Here is a 21,913-nt window from a genome sequence, read left to right on the forward strand (position 1 = left end):
TAATCTAGACTTACAATTACTTCGATATTTCTATATTAAGCCTGGATATTGTTATACTTGACTAACTACTGATCCTAGTATAGGTACTTTTTTAAATAACCTTTTTGTGACAGATCACGCATGAGTCGTGTCAAACTGTCATGCCTTTTTTCAATATTTTTTTTTCAAAGACTTACGCCTGAACAACGTTTACAAATCATTCATCTTTGTAACGTTCTGTAAAGAATGTGCTTCGCTCAACTTATGGTCAACATAAACGGCCTACTGAGCAAACTATTCGCAACACCATTACCCATCTTGAGAGTTAGCATTCATTATTGGATAATATTCGACCAAATAAACCATGTCCAACACGCAGTGAAGAAAATAAAGCAGCCGTAGCTAAAAATGTACTCGAAGACCGTAAAAAGTCGATTCGACGCCGTTCGCAGCAACTCGGATTGACGTTTGGAACGACCATTTGGGATGTAGAGCAAACTGAGGAAATTCAAGGGCTGCCATTTCATTCAGAAAAAATAACGGTGTGGTGTGGTCCATATTTCTTAAAAATTTATGCCGGTAAGAACGTAAGCGTCAATGGCAACCGTTATCGCGCGGATTATTTGATGCCTGAAATTGAAGCTAGTGATTTCGGCGACATTTGGTCAATGGGTTTATTAATGGAACACTTCGGTGAGTAGATAATTTCACGTTTTCACGTTTTGGGCCGATCGATTAGCCACCAAGTGTGATATCACACCGTTAGACTTTTTTATGTGGAGATATGTAATATGATAATTAAACTCAACGGATGGACCATCTGAGACGTAGCCGCGACCAACATTTGAAAGAGATAATCTTCAGAAAATAAATGCAAAAGAACTATTCTTCGAATGATAATAAGCATTTCTCATTAAACTTGCAGTTTTTTCTTTAAAAAAGCAGGGAACCTCGAAATGGATCGCCCTTACATAACATTTCTAGATATAAAGTTATTAAATTAGACGGTACTATGTGCATCTACATATTTCCGATACTTTTAAAATCATTCTTTCCTCATCCTTTATTCTAACGCATTTTGCAAAATTGCATAAATTTGACTGCAAATTACCATCGATGTGGCTTAAGGGACTTTTTATCGTTTTTATATACATAATTCCAAAATTATTCATATATTTAAGAGTCCAATACATTACATTATACCAAAATGGTGACGAAAAGGAGCAAAAAAATCGAATTATTAAAACAAAATCCCTGAGAGATCACGGGTAACATTTCAACTTTCAAAGATATGATCTACTCTCTTTGGTTGATCTTCTGAGTCTTTTTACATTCAAAGTCGCTTATGTATATACCAACACCATAGCTTTATTTTCATGAGTACTGTTTTGTTGTTTACTATATACTCGCAAGATTGCTCTCGCAAATTTAGTGTTCAATGAGCACAAATCTAATAACAAGTTAGTACTTTTTAGACTCAGTGTATATATATTAGTTTTAATTTGTGTAGTAAGTTAATTATAAGCCCAAGAAACACACATTTATATATACTCATAAAATATCATCATATGACCAAAAATAGTATACATATACATATACACATACATACACATGTAAATGCACCTATATTAATATGAAATATGACGTGTTGTTGAAAACTAACCACTATGGTTTAACCACATAAATTTCACGTCATTTGTATATTAATTGACTGTTAAAGTTACAACCATTCAAAATAGTAATCCATGCAACAAAATTGTTTAATAACCTCCAACAAGAACGTTGACTTGACTTTAGACTTTGAAAACAGCGGCCACAAAATTATATATGTATATAGACATACATACATAGTATATGAATTGCCGCATTTGCACACTTAATACGCGATAGCGACTACCGTTTGTGTTGTCATACTTCGTATGAGTGTAAGTGTGGATGTTAAAGAGTGTTGCCGCATAAGTTGGCCGGAGGCAAAGCGGCAGCTGTAAAATTAAAAAAATGTAGACCAAACTGTGTCATGCGTCTTTCATACTCGAACAAACGAGTAAATTTGGCAATAACATTAAGACGATAAGAAACTGTTGGATACGAAATACGATAAAACTGACGTTTCGGGTAGATTTTGTTTTGCCGGCGAAAATAGTACAAACCAACTAATGGAAAAATACAAAACTGTCAATACGCGTAAATAATTACATATCCATTAAAGCAATTTGCATTTTTGTGCACTAAACCCCTGGATATTATGTATTAGGACTGATGCTACCCGAAACGCTAATAATCAAAACAACAAACTCGTACATAGCATTTAATGTTATTGTAATCAAAACGTAAAGAATCATTTTCAGTAGTTGGGCTCTATTAGAAGCATTAAATGATAATAAACACCGGCCTGCCATATAAATGTCGACAAAATATTTTTGGATGACCGTACAATGAAGTTGTTCGAGATAGCAGGCACTCTAAAGGTATAAACTGAACCTACAGGTATATACATACATCATATCATTCACGAATATTTGGGTATCAGAAAGTTCTGTGCAAGTGGGTGCCGCCTAAGCTTGCTTGTGACCAAAAATAGTGCCGAGTTTATGATTCGGAGCAGTGTTTAGAGATGTTCAAATTTTTGCGTCGAGATATGACAATGGATGAAACGTGGCTCCATCATTTCACTCTGAAGTCCAATCGACAGTCATTCAAGTGAACTGCACAAGATGAACCCGCTCAGAATCGTGGAAAAACGGAATGGATCGGTTCTCAGATCTCAAAAAAATATTCTCTTGGAAGAAATGTTTATCGAATGAAGAGGTGATCGCCGAAACTGAAGCTTATTTTGACGCAACTGACAAATAGTACTGCAAAAGTGGTATCGAAAAGTTGGCGGGTCGCTATTAACAGTGTATTACCCTTAAAGGGAACTATGTTAAATAAAAAAACATTGCTAAAAAAGGTGTTTTACTATGGTAGGTCGGCGACTTTTCAATTAACCTGTTATTTTTCCTAACTTCTTGTTTTCATTTTATGGAAAAAACTTCTGTGTACATAAGCGTATTGTAGATTATCGATACGTTGAAATTCTGTGTCAATACTAAAAAGCATATTTGGAGTGAACGACCGCAATTAGAAAAAAAGCTTTTTTATAATACATTTAATTTTTCCTCGAAGGGGAAAAAAAGTGAACCAAAGTGATTTCACATTCTCCGGCAATATTTTGCACAGAGTATCAGGATCACAAAAAGAGTTGAGATCCAGATGTCTGCGTGTCAGTCTGTCAGTTTGTACAAACGATAACTCGAGCAAAAACTGTGATACTTTGAAAAGAAATTGTATGCACATTCCTCAATAAAATTCCTCAGATAATTATACTTATGTAAAGCGTAACAATAATGCAAGGATATAATTTGGTATGGAGGATCACATAAGAAGGAGGTATCAGTGGACTGACAATTCCTAAAAAATGGAGGTGGCATTGACCTATAATGCTATATCGACCAAATTTGCTAAAAACAAATCTATAATATAAATATTCTGACGATAACTACGTCCAACCCCTTACAAAGGTTTTATACCATCATCCCTGAAAATCTGTATTATGTATTATTTCTTACAAAAACAAAATATAACCCTCATCGAGACCCTCGGGTCTGGCCAGGCATATTTTGTTTTTAAATGTTATTCAAATATATTTAGAGTGCAGCAAAAGACTTGCGCTTCCAGGTAGATTCCTAGAATTTTATTGTCTATAGAATTCAGAAAAAAAATTCAAGGATATCGTATCGAAAAGGACGAAAAAAGGATATTATAATATTACACCTTAGTGCACCAATGGTGCTTGGCTAGACCCTCATATAAGAAAATATATAAACTTTGGTATGTTTCTATCACTTCGCACGGTTGATTTATCTGTTTTCATGTTCGTTACATGTCCAAATTGGTTTGTATGTTTATCTAGGTCAAATACTTTAGAGCGTTTTAAAGGTTAAGAAAAAATGTAATTTTTCTCAAAATGTTACATTTTTTGTGAACACTATTGCCACGCCAAGCGTGAACAAGGCAGTCATTTTGATTTCAACCAAATCGAGAGGTAAGAAATTTCAAAAATGTACATATCTATATTGTAGTATATATATGAGCGTAAATACAACACGTATGTGTTTCCATACAAATGTATGTTAACACTCGACTAAGTGTATCAGACCGTTGGTCTCGACCAGGGATAAATTAGATTTCTTCTTTATTGGCGTAGACACCGCTTACGCGATTATAGCCGAGTTAACAACAGCGCGACAGTCGTTTCTTCTTTTCGCTATGTGGCGCCAATGGAATATTCCAAGCGAAGCCAGGTACTTTTCCACTTGGTCCTTCCAACCGGGTGGAGGTCTTCCCCTTCCTCTGCTTCCCCCGGCGGGTACTGCGTCGAATACTTTCAGAGCTGGAGTGTTTTCGTCCATCCGGACAACATGACCTAGCCAGCGTAGCTGCTGTCTTTTAATTCGCTGAACTATGTCAATGTCGCCGTATATCTCGTACAACTCATCGTTCCATCGAATGCGATATTCGCGCAAAGGACCATAAATCTTTCGCAGAACTTTTCTCTCGAAGACTCGTTGTTATCATTGTCCAAACCACTGCACCATATAGCAGGACGGGAGTTATGAGTGACTTATAGAGTTTGGTTTTTGTTCGTCGAGAGAGGACTTTGCTTCTCAATTGGATTTCTAGGCTGACATTGTTGGTGGTGTTTACGCTGGTTCCAAGATAGACGAAATTATCTACGACTTCAAAGTTATGACTGTCAACAGTGACGTGAGAGCCAAGTCGCGAGTGCGACGACTGTTTGTTTGATGACAGGAGATATTTCGTCTTGCCCTCGTTTATGCCAGATCCATTTGCATTGCTTCCTTGTCCAGTCTAGAGATGGCGCGGGTGTTGAGGCCGATGATATCAATAGCCGTATTAGTTTTGCGGGGATACCAAATTCAGACATCGCGGCATAAAGACAGCTCCTTTTCGTGCTGTCGAAAGCAGCTTTGAAATCGACGAAGAGGTGGTGTGTGTCGATTCTCCTTTCACGGGTCTTTTCCAAGATCTGGCGCATGGTGAATATCTGGTCGGTTGTTGATTTGCCAGGAATAAAGCCACACTAATAAGGTCCAATCAGTTTGTTGACGGTGGGCTTTAATCTTTCACACAATATGCTCGATAGAACCTTATACGCGACGTTGTGGAGGCTTATCCCACGGTAGTTGGCGCAGATTGTGGGGTCTCCCTTTTTATGGATTGGGCATAGCACACTTAAATTCCAATCGTTGGGCATGCTTTCGTCCGACCATATTTTCTTCGCCGCCGTATTTGAATAGCTCGGCCGGCAATTCATCGGCCCCCGCCGCTTTGTTGTTCTTCAGGCGTGTAATTGCTATTCGAACTTCTTCATGGTCGGGCAATGGAACGTCTGCTCCATCGTCATCGATTGGGGAATCGGGTTCGCCTTCTCCTGGTGTTGTACGTTCACTGCCATTCAGCAGGCTGGAGAAGTGTTCCCTCCATAATTTAAGTATGCTCTGCGCATCAGTGACTCGATCACCTTTGGGGGTTCTACAAGAGTATGCTCCGGTCTTGAAACCTTCTGTAAGTCGCCGCACTTTTTCATAGAATTTTCGAGCATAACCCTTGTCGGCCAGCTTATCAAGCTCTTCATACTTACGCATTTCAGCCTCTTTCTTTTTCTGTCTGCAAATGCGTCTCGCTTCCCTCTTCAACTCTTGGTAACTATCCCATCCCGCACGTGTTGTGGTCGATCGTAACGTTGCGATGTAGGCAGTCTGTTTTCTCTCCGCTGCGACACAGCACTCCTCGTCGTACCAGCTGTTCTTTTGCATTTTCCGAAAAGCAATGGTTTAGGTTGCATCTGTACGTAACATGTTTGAAAGGGCATCCCACAGTTCCCTTATACCGAGTTGTTGACGAGTGCTCAAGGAGAGCAGGAGTGCAAGCCGAGTAGAAAATCGTTCTGCTGTCTGTTGTGATTGCAGTTTTTCGACGTCGAACCTTCCTTGCGTTTGTTGACGTGCGTTTTTTGCTGCACAGAGGCGGGTGCAGATCTTGGCTGCAACAAGATAGTGGTCCGAGTCGCCAAGCACGATTTTGACATCGTGGCAGGGGCAGCTCTCTTAGGTGCGCTCCAAGCGCTCATAGAAAGCATTCGTTTGCTATGGTCGTCATCAAAAGGGGAGTCTCTCATCCGAGGCTTGTTGCTCTTTTTAATTGGGTGCGTTTTTTACGTGTCGGGTCCCAAACCGGGCGCACAATTCTGCGGAGGGGATATTTTGTCTTCTCACTTTAGCTCGTCTTCAAACGGGTGTTCTTCGGCTACCCAGAGTATACTTGGTCAAAGACCGGAAGTCGTGAGCTGCTTGAGTCATATGTAAAAGAATCGTTTCTGGCCACTCCCAAGTGAATGGCGATCAGAGAACTCTCCTCACTTGCGTGAACTTCTACACATGACTCCACCTCCCTAAAATAGATTTACAAATCCTAAAAAGTCTCCTCTACAATAGACAAATTTTGCAAGATCTACACGACCTACTTTTCTGATATACCTTTATTTAGATTTTAACTTTTTTGCCTTTCTTATTCTTTTTTTGTTTTGCATTTCATACAAGATTTCCACAAATCGGAACACCTTGAAATTATTTGTAATGTCATTTTGTTTTATAAACCAATATTTATTTCCTCATGGAAAGCTTTTGATATTATATTGTACCGATTTGCATTCGGTCATTATTTAACGAATTTTTGGCAAAATGTCCGAGTTGGACCTGAACCAAATTAATTTAATTCGGAATAAATTTGGCAAATGCTTAGATTTAATATACGTTGATAACCCTTAAAAGAGTTCCGATATTCAGAGTAATCCAAACAAATTTACTTACATAAATTTTTAAACCATGTAGCATTGAGTTTTAAGGAACAGGAGCATAGGGATGTTTCATACACTGACTTTAGCAAAGCTTTCGATATAGTAAATCACTCTTTCAGATTCAAATGTCTCTTCTGGTAATCCGATTCTGTTCTGTAATATAATTCTCAAAAATTTTATTATATGCCGGCCTTCTATAGCTTTTTAAATCATATACTTCAATTGATGAAAGACGTCTGTTGTAAAGAGCCTTAAGCGATTTTGTTGCTCTCAAATCTCAAAAAATGTAAGACGTGGTGCTTTTCTTGTAAATCTGGTTTGCCCTCTCCTTATGTAATAAAAGACTAATTACTGCAACAAATTTCAAATTTTTAACTTTGTTGATTTGGGAGTTACTATGAGCACTAAGATTAATATAAGTCGTAATATTGATGTCATAGCCTTGAATGCAAAAGGTATTCTCACTTTTGTTAAACTAAAATCTAAAAATCTTAAACCCTTGTACCAGTCGTAGAGAAATGTTTGGCATTATATTCTGAATGGAACATTTAGCAGTTCTTTTCTCATGTCTGAAGTTAAATTTAATATCCCTCTTCACTCCTCGAAGCAGTTTAGACTCTTACTTTTAAAATCTTGTTGATCAAATTTTGAACTTAACGAACCACTCTGTCGCGTATGTCATGATTTTAATTATCATTCCTGCACATTCGATTTGTCTAACTTCACTTCTCGAAATTAAAAATCCTATATTGCTTTGTATCAATTAATGTATTTTATATATTGGATGTTGAAATTTGTGTTTCTAGAGCAGTGTGCTCAGTTAACTGAGCAGTTTAAGATCTCGACAATTAAAAAACTCTCTTGCCTTTCATGACTCGTCTAAATCCGAATGTATTTCAGTTCGTAAATATTTCAATGTAGTATTTGTGGTTGATTATGCCTAAAGTTTAATGAAAAATTGATTGTTGGGGTTTTCCCGATAGCTCAATTATATCCATACTTGTACATTATGCGGGAGTATAACAAAGCCCACACAATCATGAATTTTGTTCGGATTTCCCCGATGATTCAACTTTACGATCGTATCTACAAGTATATCTGTACATTATGCGGTACATAATCCACAGTTATGGCTCTGGTTGGCAACTAACAGTTACTGTGAAAAACACGAAGTATACGTTAGATTTATGATTTCATAGAACATGAGAATGAATTGGTTCACCCGATAATAACGTAGCTTTGTGGATTCGAATAACGAACGTCCTGTTCTTAGATTACACAAAAAATTTATTTACCTCACTCTCTCAAAAAGCTATCACCCTTGGTAAATGTATGGAATTATTCATACTTGGAATTGATATACGATACGATATTACATTTATAATCAAAATAATAACTACCTCTCAAGGCGTCTAAAGTCAAAAATCATTTTGTTGTAATGTTTTGCTTATATTTTTTATTTTTTCTTCAATTCTCAGTCATTTATTTTTTTGCTCTTTACTTAAAAAAAATCTCTCTGGAGACTGCCATAAGCACATAGTTACAATATTATCTTTAAAATATTAACTTCCCTACACACATATGTAGACATGTACTATATATTAGAGGATCTTATAAAAGCAGCCAGACGCAAACCCCATTTTATTGCCATCTTATAAAATGCGTAAAGTCACATTTATCAAATGACACTTGGTGATTTATCACAGGCCATATAAATTGTCACAAGTGGTGCTTTTTAGATTTTTTTTATAACACGAACAACTATTATACGTATGTTCACATGTGTTTAAACCAAATATTGCGTTGCAATAATTAATTAATTGGCACTAAAAATTTAGTAAAGAACAATTGATAATTAAAATAGAATAAATGAAATTACAAACTGAGGCAACAAATTGATTCATGGTAATTATTAAGTGTTCTATTGAAGCGGAAAAGAACAGAATGTAGACTAACTAGCCACTCACCGCCAAAGTTAGATTAGATAAGTGAAAATGTATAGTGCTATTCGTCAAAACAAAACATTATTTACGTAAATACTCGTAAGCTGTTGTGTCACACTTTAATAATGCTCACACTTATTATTATGGCAATTCTTAATTTGTGCAAAAAATTATTATTATGGGTTAACAACTTGCGGATAAATAAGACAAAATTAGCTCCTGTTTCCGAATTCTGAGCCAGTTAGTAATATATTTTTAGAACCATTCAACTCGGAAAAAAATTTAAACACCTAAAATGTTACATCACTACAGAATTTTCATAACATTATTTTTTTCACTTAAGGACTTCTTAAAGTCTTTAAAATTAAAGTGGAAAAGGATTAAGGTATTTGTATTCTAATACTGACTGAACGATGTTAGTGCAAGATATCTTACCTAATATTTCGATTATCATTATGACATTCGGTTTTGTTTACAATTATTATGAAAGTTTGACAGTTGTTCACGTTTATTACGTGTTAGGATTGTCCATATGATTCTAGATTCCATCTCATTTTATTAAATCAATAAATTGCCACGATTATCGATATCACTTTAAGCAGAAATACGAAATACTTTTTTTCTGCTGTAATTTCGAAAGAAATTATCGGGAGGAAATTAAAAGAGCAGAATTATGGTTCAGTTCGGTTTTGAAGCACATTGTTTAACTCAAAAATCAGCTAAGTAGAGAAAAGAATCTAAGATTATCTAAACGGAAACGTAGTTTAAAATATTTTTCTATCTTGAAATTAATGAACGAAAAATTTCCGACATCGAAAAAGGCAACAACAGTTATTGAGGCCACTCCAGTATTTAGCTCTTCAAATTGTTTTGTATTTTTAGATTAGTGTTGTAATTACGTATTTATAAAAGGTTCTCACATTATAACTTTAGAGGACATAAAGCTGACTATTTTTATATTTTTTACAGCATAAAGTAAGTGAAGTGCTTATATACATACATATATGTATCTCTTAAACAGACGTCTGATAATTTAAGCATTTCAGATAAGAGTACATAACCGGGACATATTTCATTATTATAATATGTATCATCAACTTTTTGATTCCATTTTTGCGGTACGATTTGTATTTTGCCTCAAAAAACTCATATCGATTAGATATTCATTATTGCTAACTTTTTTTTCAGTAAGCATTATCTTGAGTTTTGAGTACAGAAAAATGTTTCTACACTTCAGTTTCATAGGATTCGGTATTTGTGAAACTCGTCCAAGCTCAAATATGACCGCCCCGTTCCTCTAATAACTTTTGAATGATAGCCGTCTCGATCAACTTCATTTTAGAGTCATAACAAATGATTTTTGTGGGCCTTCTTAAAATATTCTATTCTAATGAATTTATGCCAAGGAAACTAACCGTTATCTTTAGATTCTAAGAGCCTGTTATACCATATTGTATGGAAATCTTCAAAAATAAATATGATATTGAAATTTGTTTTGTTTATTTTGCGATTTGTTTGGATAAGAAAAAAAATGTATACGCAGGTTGTTATCGGTATATTTTATTCAGTGAAAACAACTTAATGACTCTTTTTATTTATTAAAGCAATTTTTGAACGCATCTATATTTTACGCTGAATTATGTAAGAAGTCCTAAGGTAATTGATTTAGAAATCTATCCGTTAGCTTTACTGCCGACGACCTTTGAATGTGAGTTTATACAAGCCGACTGGACCGAATAACCGGAGTGGTTTTGGGAGTGATTTCACCGAATGAAAAGGTTTTGTGAACTATTCTTGGCGTTCATTTGACCCAAAGCTGTGTTATCTACGTGGTCTGATGATAAATTAAAAGGTTGTAGTGATCAATGATCATCAAGAATGTAAGATTGGAAGCAGGAAGTACCCAAAACTAAAAAGACACAATACGACAATTTTCAACCTGAAATCAATAATAAAATTCCATTCAAGTTAGTCAATAGGAAAACTTGTGATTTTAATAATTTTGCTAAATAACAAGGCCCCACCGATAAAACCGACAATATATCGGTTATTTTCTCCCTAAGCGTTAAATCTGAAAGTTATCGGATTCAATACAAGAGAACATACATATGTATATACAGAACATATTGTATTTAAAATATATCTATTTATGACAAACTTTTTGATTTATACCAACTGTTTGTTCGATTCGATTGGCACTGAAATGAAAAACGAATATTAAAAGCTTTTGAATTTCGCGTGTTTAAAAAATGTGATGTGAGTAAACATTGCTAATTTCAGACCTCACTAACTCCTTTTGTCGCCGACGGCTATTTCTGTACATGCATGTATACCGACAATGTTAGTGTGCGTGTAAATGGTAATTGACTTCCCTATCCATTTCGCATTCATTTGCTTTAGTAATTATTGTTGCATTAAAACGTTTCGCCAATATCTGTTCATTGTTGTTGTACGCGTATGTTTGTGCATTTATAATCACCGAGCGGTTAAATAATGCAAATTCTCACAATGCAATATTTGAGTGTTTGTATACATGTCCAATGGTGTGTGTCTGAATGAATAAATTGTTGTTAATTGCCAGCTAAGATATTGTGCAAATATTTGTAGATACGCTATATCTGATGAATTACATTACGAATTCACACATCTGGACTTAAACGCACACGTATTTGCAAGTACCGGGTTTAAAAATGTTTAAAGAACGCTAAGGTTCAAACGAACTTCAATCGGATCCCGATAATTTAGGATCATTTTACTGCATATACATATGTATGTACATTAGGGTGTGCCATTTTGAGGCAACCTTTTTTTTAACTGAAAAACAGGCTCAAAACTTTCGAAATGTGTAAAAAACAAGTCACTCAAAAGATGAGCTCTTAATATTAATATTAAGAGGTGCCTCTTTCAATTTTTCTGTTTTCCATATAAATTACATGGAAAAAAAATCATTTTTTTTTGTGGTGGTTATTGTGCGGAGGTTATTATATGTGCACGCGATGGTTGCCAGTAGGGATGGTAAACTCGATTCCGATTCTACTGGAAAATCTAGTTTTCTCGTAAAATAATCGATTTTTCGGAATTGATCTTCAGTAGTCGAAGTCGACTAAGAATCGATTCGAGAAAACTCGAGAAAACTCGATTCTCGAGTAGAATCCGAATCGAGTTTACCATCCCAACTGGCAACCATCGCGTGCACATATAATAAACTCCGCAGAATAACCACCACAAAAAAAAACGATTTTTTTTCATGTAATTTATATGGAAAACAGAAAATTTGAAAGAGGCACCTCTTAATATTAATATTAAGAGCTCATCTTTTGAGTGACTTGTTTTTTACACATTTCGAAAGTTTTGAGCCTGTTTTTCAGTTGAAAAAAAAGGTTGCCTCAAAATGGCACACCCTAATGTACATACATGTGTACTACACACGAGCAGTTTCTTTCTAATTAACGATTTTCGTATTGAGCAATATCTTCAACCTTTTTCAGCTACTACATCCTAGATACAGTACGAGTACATAAGGACTAATGCCTAAAGAATGATATCTAACACACATATCTATAAATACATATGTTTATATTAATTTATACACACATACTTACGTCTATTAGAGAGGGTTGAGTTACAGGAAGCCAAAAACACAGAAAAATCGCGCATGCGTGAAGTATTTTGCTGATCATTTTAAAAAAGTTTGCCTAAGAGAATGTGTGAGCCAGTGTTTTTTAATTTTTAATTAGTTAAGTTTTAACACATAGATGCATTTTGACATTCTATTGATGATTTGTCGGAATCGGCCGGATCGCAGATCTCCCATGCAACCGATTATGCAGTTATTTTATTTTCCGGCTGCCTGCCTTTAATTAAAAAGGCGAGAGTACGTAATTTTGCCAAATGTTTTCTAATACATACTTAACAATGACTATAAAAATAAAGAAAATCGGACCACTATGTATAGCATATATCACCCATTCAAAAAGAAAATAAAATAAATTTAAAGTGTATTTTCCTAAATATTTTTAAAGTTGATCTCGCATTCGGAAAATATTTTACAATTTGTAATTTACATTTATTTTAAAACTCGAAGAGACAAGAAAAAAGTCGTTGGATATTATTAAATATTTAAACACGGTTGTTTTAAGGTTCGTAGAATTTTGCATCACATTGCCATTTATTACTTCTATATGTGTTAATAGACCTCGTTATCAGTAACTTTCACGATTTTCAGGCGTGTGTTTTAAAATATTTAGAATTAGCACTTTACTCGTTTAATATTATAAGTATACATAGTGTCAAAAAACCCGGAAATTGTAAATAAAACGCAAAATATTTAATTATTCATAAATATTTATTTTGTGACCTTCAAATTAATCCACACCAGATGTAATACTCTTATGCCAACGACTTTTCCAGTCCTCTAAACACTTTTTTAAAAACATCTTTTGGGATGGCCTTCAGGTTCTTTATCGAAGTTTGTTTTATCTCATCGATTGACTGAAAACGGGTTTCACGGAGTGACATTTTCAGTTTGGGGAACAAGAAATAATCACACGGAGTCGAATATGGTGAATACGGTGGTTGATCGATAGTATTCATTGCGTTTTTGGCCTTAAAATCGGTTACAATCTTACTCTTGAAAAAAAAGTTCTGCTTTATCGGGACGAGTCGAGCAAGAACTCGTTTAATAACCAAAATATCCTTCTAAATCATTCTAACTGACTAGCGAGAGATGTCGAACTATCAAGCCCTCTCTCTAGCACTTGCCTGACGGTTTTCAAGCACTAATCCTTGACTTTTTTAATATTTTCATCAGTTGAAGTACATAATCCAGCGTTCTCTGGATCGTCTTTGAAAGCTTTGTACCACTCGCAATCTTGTGTTTTTGAAACTGAACTTCGGTTCGAATACAAAATTTGAGAAAAATTCTTTGTCCGATATTTTTATCCATTGTAAAAATCGCATCGCACTACTGAGGTGTACCGACTTAAGCATCTGCTGCAAACAAACTGGTTGACAGATCGCGCTCATATTTCGCACAGTAATTAAGTACAGTCCTACCAACTTAGCAAAATTAATATTTATGAAATATCATTTAGCTGGTGAATGCAATTATAATTTCCGGGTGCTTTTTTGTCCCAATGTATGCTACATGTGTGCATATCTTTATTTAACTTTGTTTGTTCGTAGCTTAAAGGTGAACACAACGCGTTGCAATATGAAAATGTCAATAAAGCAAAAATAATCGTAACGTTGAAGGAAAATGGCCTTGCAGGGGACGAGTAGGGTGCGGTGCGACTGTGTAAATCTTTTTCCATAAATGTGTTGGTTTTGACTTTTCAAGTTCTTTGAAGACATTTTTTTATTCCTTAGTAAATTTCAAATGGTGATAAGTCCTAATCATAAGATCAAATTTTTTTGACATTTATTTTCTTTCACTAACTATAAAGCGATTCTTTCTAGAGAATAGAATTTGTGTTGTATGTATGTGTATGTATGTATGTACACATTGAATGAATATTTATTTTTTGTTATTCGAGACAGTAAAGTTTTTTAAGTTTATTTCCAGAATTTGGCTTTCATTTGGTCTAAGCGCATATGCAATACAAAACTTATTTCAACATGATCGAGCCCAATGTAAGGCCCTTACGTAATTAAACACACTCTTTTCGGATCGAAGGAAGGGAATTTATATTGTCTACAATTACTATGATAAAGCTGTTAGCACGACTAGTCAAGGAGTGCTTAGCCTCATAATTATTTGCATCGACTTATTTCGTGATAAGACCTCACATAGCGGTTTCGCTAGAAATACCACCGATGAAGGACACTGTCATCGCTTATCATCAAACGGAGAACGTACGGCGATACATCTGGTCCAGAGTAAAATGCAAAAGGTTCACTTTATCTCAGCAAGGATAATCTTACTTTAATCGTACAAAATGAAAATTCCTTCACAGGCGATTATAAAATAAATAATGTTATATCAAAAACCAAAAAAGAGTAAACAATAAAGTGATAAATTAGGAGACAATAATTTAATTAACCCATCGTAAGTATATGCAATGAGAATGAACTCGAAAGGTGCTACTACTTTGCCTTTGAATAGAAATTCAAATAACTTTAATTATTATGAACAATTAAAAGCAGAGATTTGCCATGGCACACATACAAACATGCGTGCAAATATAATTATTCTATACTTATGTATCAAAAATTATATAATATTTACCTCATTGAGGTTTTGCGCATATTAATTATTTAACTCATAACTTGCGGCAAAAGTAGCAATGTCGAGAATAAAATTACTTATTTATACATACATACCATACCTACTCGTATGTATGTATGTATGTATATATGTGTGAAGAATAATTTTATCAACACCGTCGGAAAACAAAGAGCAACAGGTAAAGTGCTCATAAGTAACTGCAATTAAATGCAGACAGTGAAAAACAAAAAAAAATAAACAATTGCCATAAATAAAAGCAATTGCAAATACACAGCAAGTGTCTAATTTCAGCATGCTTATGACGCCTGAGACTAATTCACAATTTCGCCAAACATTCACACTCTGTGCTTGAAAGTGTGTATACATAAGTATGAACTAGTTACTACTCACAATATATAATATATGGTATCGCACGCGCGCCTATTCACTCAAAGATACGCAAAACTGTTTAAAAAATATTTCTTTTTTATAACTTTTATAGCTCAAATACTCTTCACTTGAGGACGTAGAGAACTATACGAGATGTAATGCACTGTACTATACGTACTTGTTTTACTATTCCAAAAAGTAGTAAATAATTGACTTGATTGACGATATTTGATTTTGATTTGATTGATATTTAACGCATGAGACGTAATACACGTGCACAGATAGTGAATCAGAACCCGATGTCTATTTTTTATACTGATACAACAACAGTAGTTTTTAGAACAATCTTTGTTTTTTAATACCATTACTAATAACCTTTATATGAACTTTGTTACTCTCCATACAAAAATGAAATCCTCACATTTCACAGATTTTCCGTTATAACTAACAAAGAGTACTTTGGTAGCATATTTAGTCCTTAAATTCTACTACGCTCCACCTAGAGAATATGTAGATATCCGTTTTTTAGTTGTCCCAATACAATATGGTATAATAGGCCAATATCTTAAATACCTTAATAAAAGATTATATGGGCTCAAAGGATGTCGGAAAGATTGCACCACGAAAAAGAACCTTAACCTTAACAAGAGTACTGCCAGAGTTCTCTCACATTTTATACTTTCGTACACAAGTTGTTGTTGTAAAGCAATAGCTTCATAAATATTACGATAAAATATATTTAACGATTAAATACTGACTTATTTTATTTCGTGTTAACTTTATTGCCTAACAATTTGCTATAACACTCCATCGGAACTTAAATGCTTGAAATCCTCACGGTATCAGTTTGATCTTAACATCTACCTATGATAAATACAAACAGGTATCTAACCCCCTAATGCAATTTAATTGAATGTTTGATTGGAGAAGTGAATAATATATCTAATAAAAGTCACAGAGAAAATACAATAAAATAAATCATTTCGATTCTAAGGATTAATTAATCAGATGCTATCAGATAATTTAGTAATTACAATTCAAAGCAGCTCACATTTAGGGGAAAACTTACATCTCAAGACCTACTAGACAGATTTCAACCAAATTCGGTAAGTAATATTATCCTGACATTCCTACACTACGGTGCGAAAAGCAGAAATCAGACAAAACTACTTCCTATATAACACCATCCACCATCGAAATCAGGAAGCAATCAATGTATGCGGATACAACTCTGCACGAATGGTGTCTTTGAGGCATATCATCTTATGACCAAAAATTGTCTAAATCGAACCACAACTGTTCAAACCCTCAAATACAGAATCTGTGGACCAAAGGGCGTATTGCGAATTTTTTATCAAAAATATCATGGAATCTGTGAAATATATTATGAAAATTCCGAGAGAATCCTTTCTGATTATGTCTGTGTGTAAAAAATGGATTGAATCGGATCAACAATCAATCCCTTATCCCCCATTTACCTAATAGAATGTTTTTCGAACTTCCAGCTGTCTTTATACCGCCTTTATCAGCAAATAACTAAGTTTTCTTAATTAAATTGAGTGTGTATGTTTTGCTCCTAACGGTGGATCTTTGTGCCTAAAATTGATAAAAAGAAGTGAAAAATTTTCTCCGGATCCTAATTAACTATATTCAGGATTTTCAAGCTTCTAGTTGACTTTAGCCTTTAAATGTTGGTGGTGGTATGGGAGGGAGCTTAAAGAAACTCAAAGAGCATATTTTTCTGTTAATAATATGTAGTAATGCCAAAAATAGGTAAAATCGGGTCAATTCTACCCCTATCTCTCATAAACTTAGTATAAGGTTTTGAAATTTCGGTTGGTAAATGGTTGGTTTATATATTGATCGATATCCACGAACTACCAAAGCTCCCATATATTCACATATAATGATTTTCATTATTATAACCCACCTTATGCTGGTAATATGTCAATCAGTGTTTGATATACATGTATATTTATAAAATTGCTTGGAAATGTGTTATCGATAAAACCTGAGTAATATCAAAAGTTTGTGCAATCAGCCCTGACTTTTCTTACCCCAATATACCCTATCAAACCTTTTTTAACCGTTTAGTTTGTTCAAAATGTGTGAAAATTTTTTGAAACTAAGTGGAAGAAAAAGCACGTTAATAACATTTTCTGACCATAACTACAAATATACACAATAATTTCACTGAACTGGTTACAATACCAAGTATACTCTCGAAATAGACTTCATTATATGGTATATAATATTTTAGAATAAAATTGTCCGAGGTTATGTAACTATATACATATTTATATCCTGAAGCTTGTAACGCCCAGTCGAAGACTTTATAATATATAGATATAAATGATAAGCGTGACTACCTGTGCTGACTCAGTTTTCGAAATATCGCTCTGAAATTTTGCGCACATTATTTTATCCCCAAAAGCTGCTGATTTGTGGAAAACGATATCGGATCACTAAGTATATAGCTACCATAAGAACTGAATGATCAGAATCAAATTCTTGTATGAAAAACACTTTTATCTAACAACATATCTTCACGAAATTTCGCATGTGTTATTGTCCAAAGCTACTATGTAAGAATACCCGAACAAATTGTTGAGATCGAAAGACTTTACGGCTGCTAAACAAACAAAACGTTTAAAATCAAGTTCTTGTATGGAAAACTTTTTTATTTGAGATATCTTTTCACGAAATTTGGCAATTCCAAAGAAATACTACAATGCCTGAATAATTTTTTTTTATAAAAGCGCGGTGCAACACAAGTTAACGTTTATTCTTGTTTTGACTCTCAAAAATACGAGACAAATATGTTCTATAAGAAAACAATTTTCCTTGACAATTCTCCATAACCTATAGTGGGTAATAAGCCACCCATTCGCATTCCTTATTTATCTCGTCATTTCCATATGTGTAATTAAAGAATTAACTAAAATAACATGTGGATCATTGGAAAAGAATATGGCTGTCACCTCCAGCACAGAAGTTAGGATGTTAAATTTTCAATATAAACTAGATTAATTCTCCAACTGATATTGACTGAGGTTCGGTACTACCCAGAAACCCAGTAACATAAATACTAAATCTACACCTAAATTAATTATTGTATAATGCCATAAAAAACAATAACCCATTTTAGCTTAGTCGTGAGTAGAATATTAATTCGTAATTGAATAATTACATAAATATGTACTTCAGACTTATGAATCCGAAAATTACAATTAGACTAAAACGTAATTCATACATACATATGTATTTAAATAATCATACAGAGTTTTATTTTATATGAATTAAGAATATTGGAAATTCTTGTCTCCCTTGGTGAATCTAATTAGGCTGTTAAATTCTTTTCCACATATTTGGACCTACCTTTCTTTCTTTGAAGATTTTACTTAAGGTATTAATCTAATACCAAGAAAAGTTTTTTAAGTAGTGTTTCAGTACCGGTCGCCTCCTGCAAACCTACAAATGTATTTTGGTATTGAAAACTAATTTCATAAAGCCCTCTTAGCCATTCGGAGTCGCATAATATCAAGAGGCAAATGGGAAAATAAGTTCGGCAAGTATCTAGGAAAGTCGTAAGCTTCATTAAATAAGAAGGATAGAGGCAAGACTGCGACACCCAGCGTCCTCAGCGATACGAAATGTCAAAATTGCATACATTGTAAACAAAGCATTCTCTTCTTTCGTTCATGATGTCACGAACCAATGTACATAGTATATTGTTTCGAAACGAAATTTGAAAAGGTAACTGCAGGAAATTGTCAAAATCTCTTTCTGTCGTATAAATCGCCTTATTGTTTAACGTATTCACTTTTCTCCACTTTTTACATTTGTCTTCGCCGTCTTTATCAGAGTTTTGTTTAAAATATAGAAATCAAAATATAATTTGTTATCATTAAATGGTCATGACGTAATATGTTCGCTAAAATATAACTAGCGCTATTGTTGCACCCATTACTGTACTTAACATTTTTCGGCTTACCTTTTACCGAAGGTTTTTTTTTTAGCTTATTGCACCCTTTCGCAAATTGAAATGCTTTTTATTAAAAATAATTATTTGCACATTAAAACGAAAATTTTTGTTTGTTTAAATTTAAAAACGATACGCCAAAATATTTAATTACATCACTTAAACATTGTATGAACAAATTTTATTACACACAACGGCAATTTCGGCACAAAGGCTTCACAAATAAACTAAAAAACGAACAACGCTAAAACAATTGGGATCACTGATATGCAAAAGCGGAGAGATCTGTTAGCTAGTCAATGTCTAAAAACTGACGCGCTCACAAGTTGACTGGACCGAGTTAACTGTAGAACGCATGAAAAAGGTTTTAAACTCAGCAAACACTAGATCATACCGTAGAGAGGAGGTGCTATGTGCGGGCTACAAATTGAAAATGTACGAATATAGTAAAAGAAAAGATAACTTTTGAGTCTTGTTGCTCAAACGGTGCTCTAATGATCAACAATAACTTAAAATAACAAAACCATAGAGTAACAACTCTGTTTATGCTTTATGATATTGTAACTCAATGTTTCTTGCAATTAGAGATTTCTAACAATATCGGTTTCATATCACAGTTACGTTAACTATTTGTCGGCAGCAGTTATACAGAATTTTATTAGCTTACACATTTGATCCATTTGACATATGATGAGCATATTATACTTTTTTAATATTTCTCAAAAGCAATAATCGTTAATAAAATTTGATAAAAATTCAAGGACATAATAATAATATGTGGGTGTAGTATATACCAGGCTCGTTAGATAATTTCTTTTAAAGACACAGCTCTTTGTTCCGGAAAGCCACAAGAGCAATAACGCCTTGAAAACTCGTGAAATACATAGTTTTGAATAACGTACGTACTTCTATTATATTTATAAAAGAAAACACTTTTCACACGATGGGTGGGATGTTCGATTTGTGATATGACCGATACTTAGTTTTTAAAGTTCCCCCACATTAAAAACCAAGTTTCCTTCACTGTTGGGCCAGAAGCTTTTGAGCTCTTTCAGCTTCAGTTTATGGTTATTCGGTATATTTTTCATATAAAATCTAAAACTAATCGAAATATTTATTGAGTTTTATATATAAGGCCAAGGCCACATCTACAAAACCCCATTAAACGAAAACTTAGAAAATGTCATAACTAAGCACTAAATTAAGATACGAAACTGTTATTTGGTACAGAAGATCACAGTAGCAAGGGTGGTGGGCAAAAAACGTTTAAACATGGGCGTGGCATATATATATCTTCCAAACTAGTGAAGGTAAATCAACCAAAGAAGGCTTTTTAGAATTTCTTCATACACGTAAAAATGTGTAAAATCCAAAAATAATCAGGCCTACTCCCTATATACCGATTATGTTTGAAACTACTAAAAGTGCGACAATTCACCGATTAAAGCATTCAATTCACTTCCAAGATGGTAGGAAAGAGCTTTTTAGGAGCAAATATAAGAAATAGGCACGGGACATGGCACCAGCTACCTTTAGGTGAAAACCTATACATATCTCAAAAACTACTTGGTTCTTGAAGATATCTTAACATTTTTCCAAGCGAAGCCAGGTCCTTCTCCACTTGGTCCTTCCAACGGAATGCGCAAAGGACCATAAATCTTTCGCAGAACTTTTCTCTCGAAGACTCGCGACGTCGACTTATCAGTTGTTGTCATTATCCAAACCTCTGCACCATATAGCAGGACGGGAAATGTGAGTAACTTATAGAGTTTGGTTTTTGTTCGTCGAGAGAGGACTTTACTTTTCGATTGCCTACTCAGTCCGAAGTAGCACCTGTTAGCAAGAGTTATCCTGCGTTGGATTTCCTGGCTGCCATTGTTACTGGTGTTTACACTGGTTCCAAAATAGAAGAAATTATCTACGACTTCAAAGTTATGATTGTCAACAGTGACGTGTGAGCCAAGTCGCGAGTGCGACGACTTGTTTGATTACAGGAGATATTTCGTCTTGCCCTCGTTCACTGCCAGACCCATTTGCTTTGCTTCCTTGTGCAGTCTAGAGAAAGCAGAACTAATGGCGCGGGTGTTGAGGCCGATGATATCAATATCATCGGCATACGCCAGCAACTGTACACTCTTATAAAAGATTGTACCTGCTCGATTAAGTTCTGCAGCTCGAATTATTTTCTCCAGCAGCAGATTGAAGAAGTCGCACGATAGGGAAGGGCCTTGGTATCGAACGGCTCGGAGAGGTCCTTCTTGATCCTGACGGAACTTTTAGTGTTGCTCAGTGTCAGTTTACACAGCCGCATTAGTTTTGCGGGGATACCAAATTCAGACATCGCGGCATAAAGGCAGCTCCTTTTCGTGCTGTAGACGAAATGTGTGGTGTGTGTCGATTCTCCTTTCACGGGTCTTTTCCAAAATTTGGCGTATGGTGAATATCTGGTCGGTTGTTGATTTTCCAGGTCTAAAGCGACACTAATAAGATCCAAT

The 21,913-nt window shown here is 34.6% G+C and overlaps 1 protein-coding gene across 2 annotated transcripts in view; it reads right to left on the reverse strand.

The window, feature by feature from the left end:
• Nucleotides 1–19,739, reverse strand: part of LOC126762305 (cationic amino acid transporter 3) — a 40,288-nt gene extending 20,549 nt beyond the window's left edge. For both annotated transcript variants that reach the window (XM_050478992.1, XM_050478990.1), the window contains exon 1: nt 19,431–19,739. The gene's annotated coding sequence lies outside the window, so the exon portion shown is untranslated. The remainder of the gene's footprint in view (nt 1–19,430) is intronic.
• Between the last annotated feature and the right edge of the window lie 2,174 nt (nt 19,740–21,913).

This window comes from Bactrocera neohumeralis, chromosome 6, assembly GCF_024586455.1.
Source record: "Bactrocera neohumeralis isolate Rockhampton chromosome 6, APGP_CSIRO_Bneo_wtdbg2-racon-allhic-juicebox.fasta_v2, whole genome shotgun sequence".
Classification (NCBI taxonomy): domain Eukaryota; kingdom Metazoa; phylum Arthropoda; class Insecta; order Diptera; family Tephritidae; genus Bactrocera; species Bactrocera neohumeralis.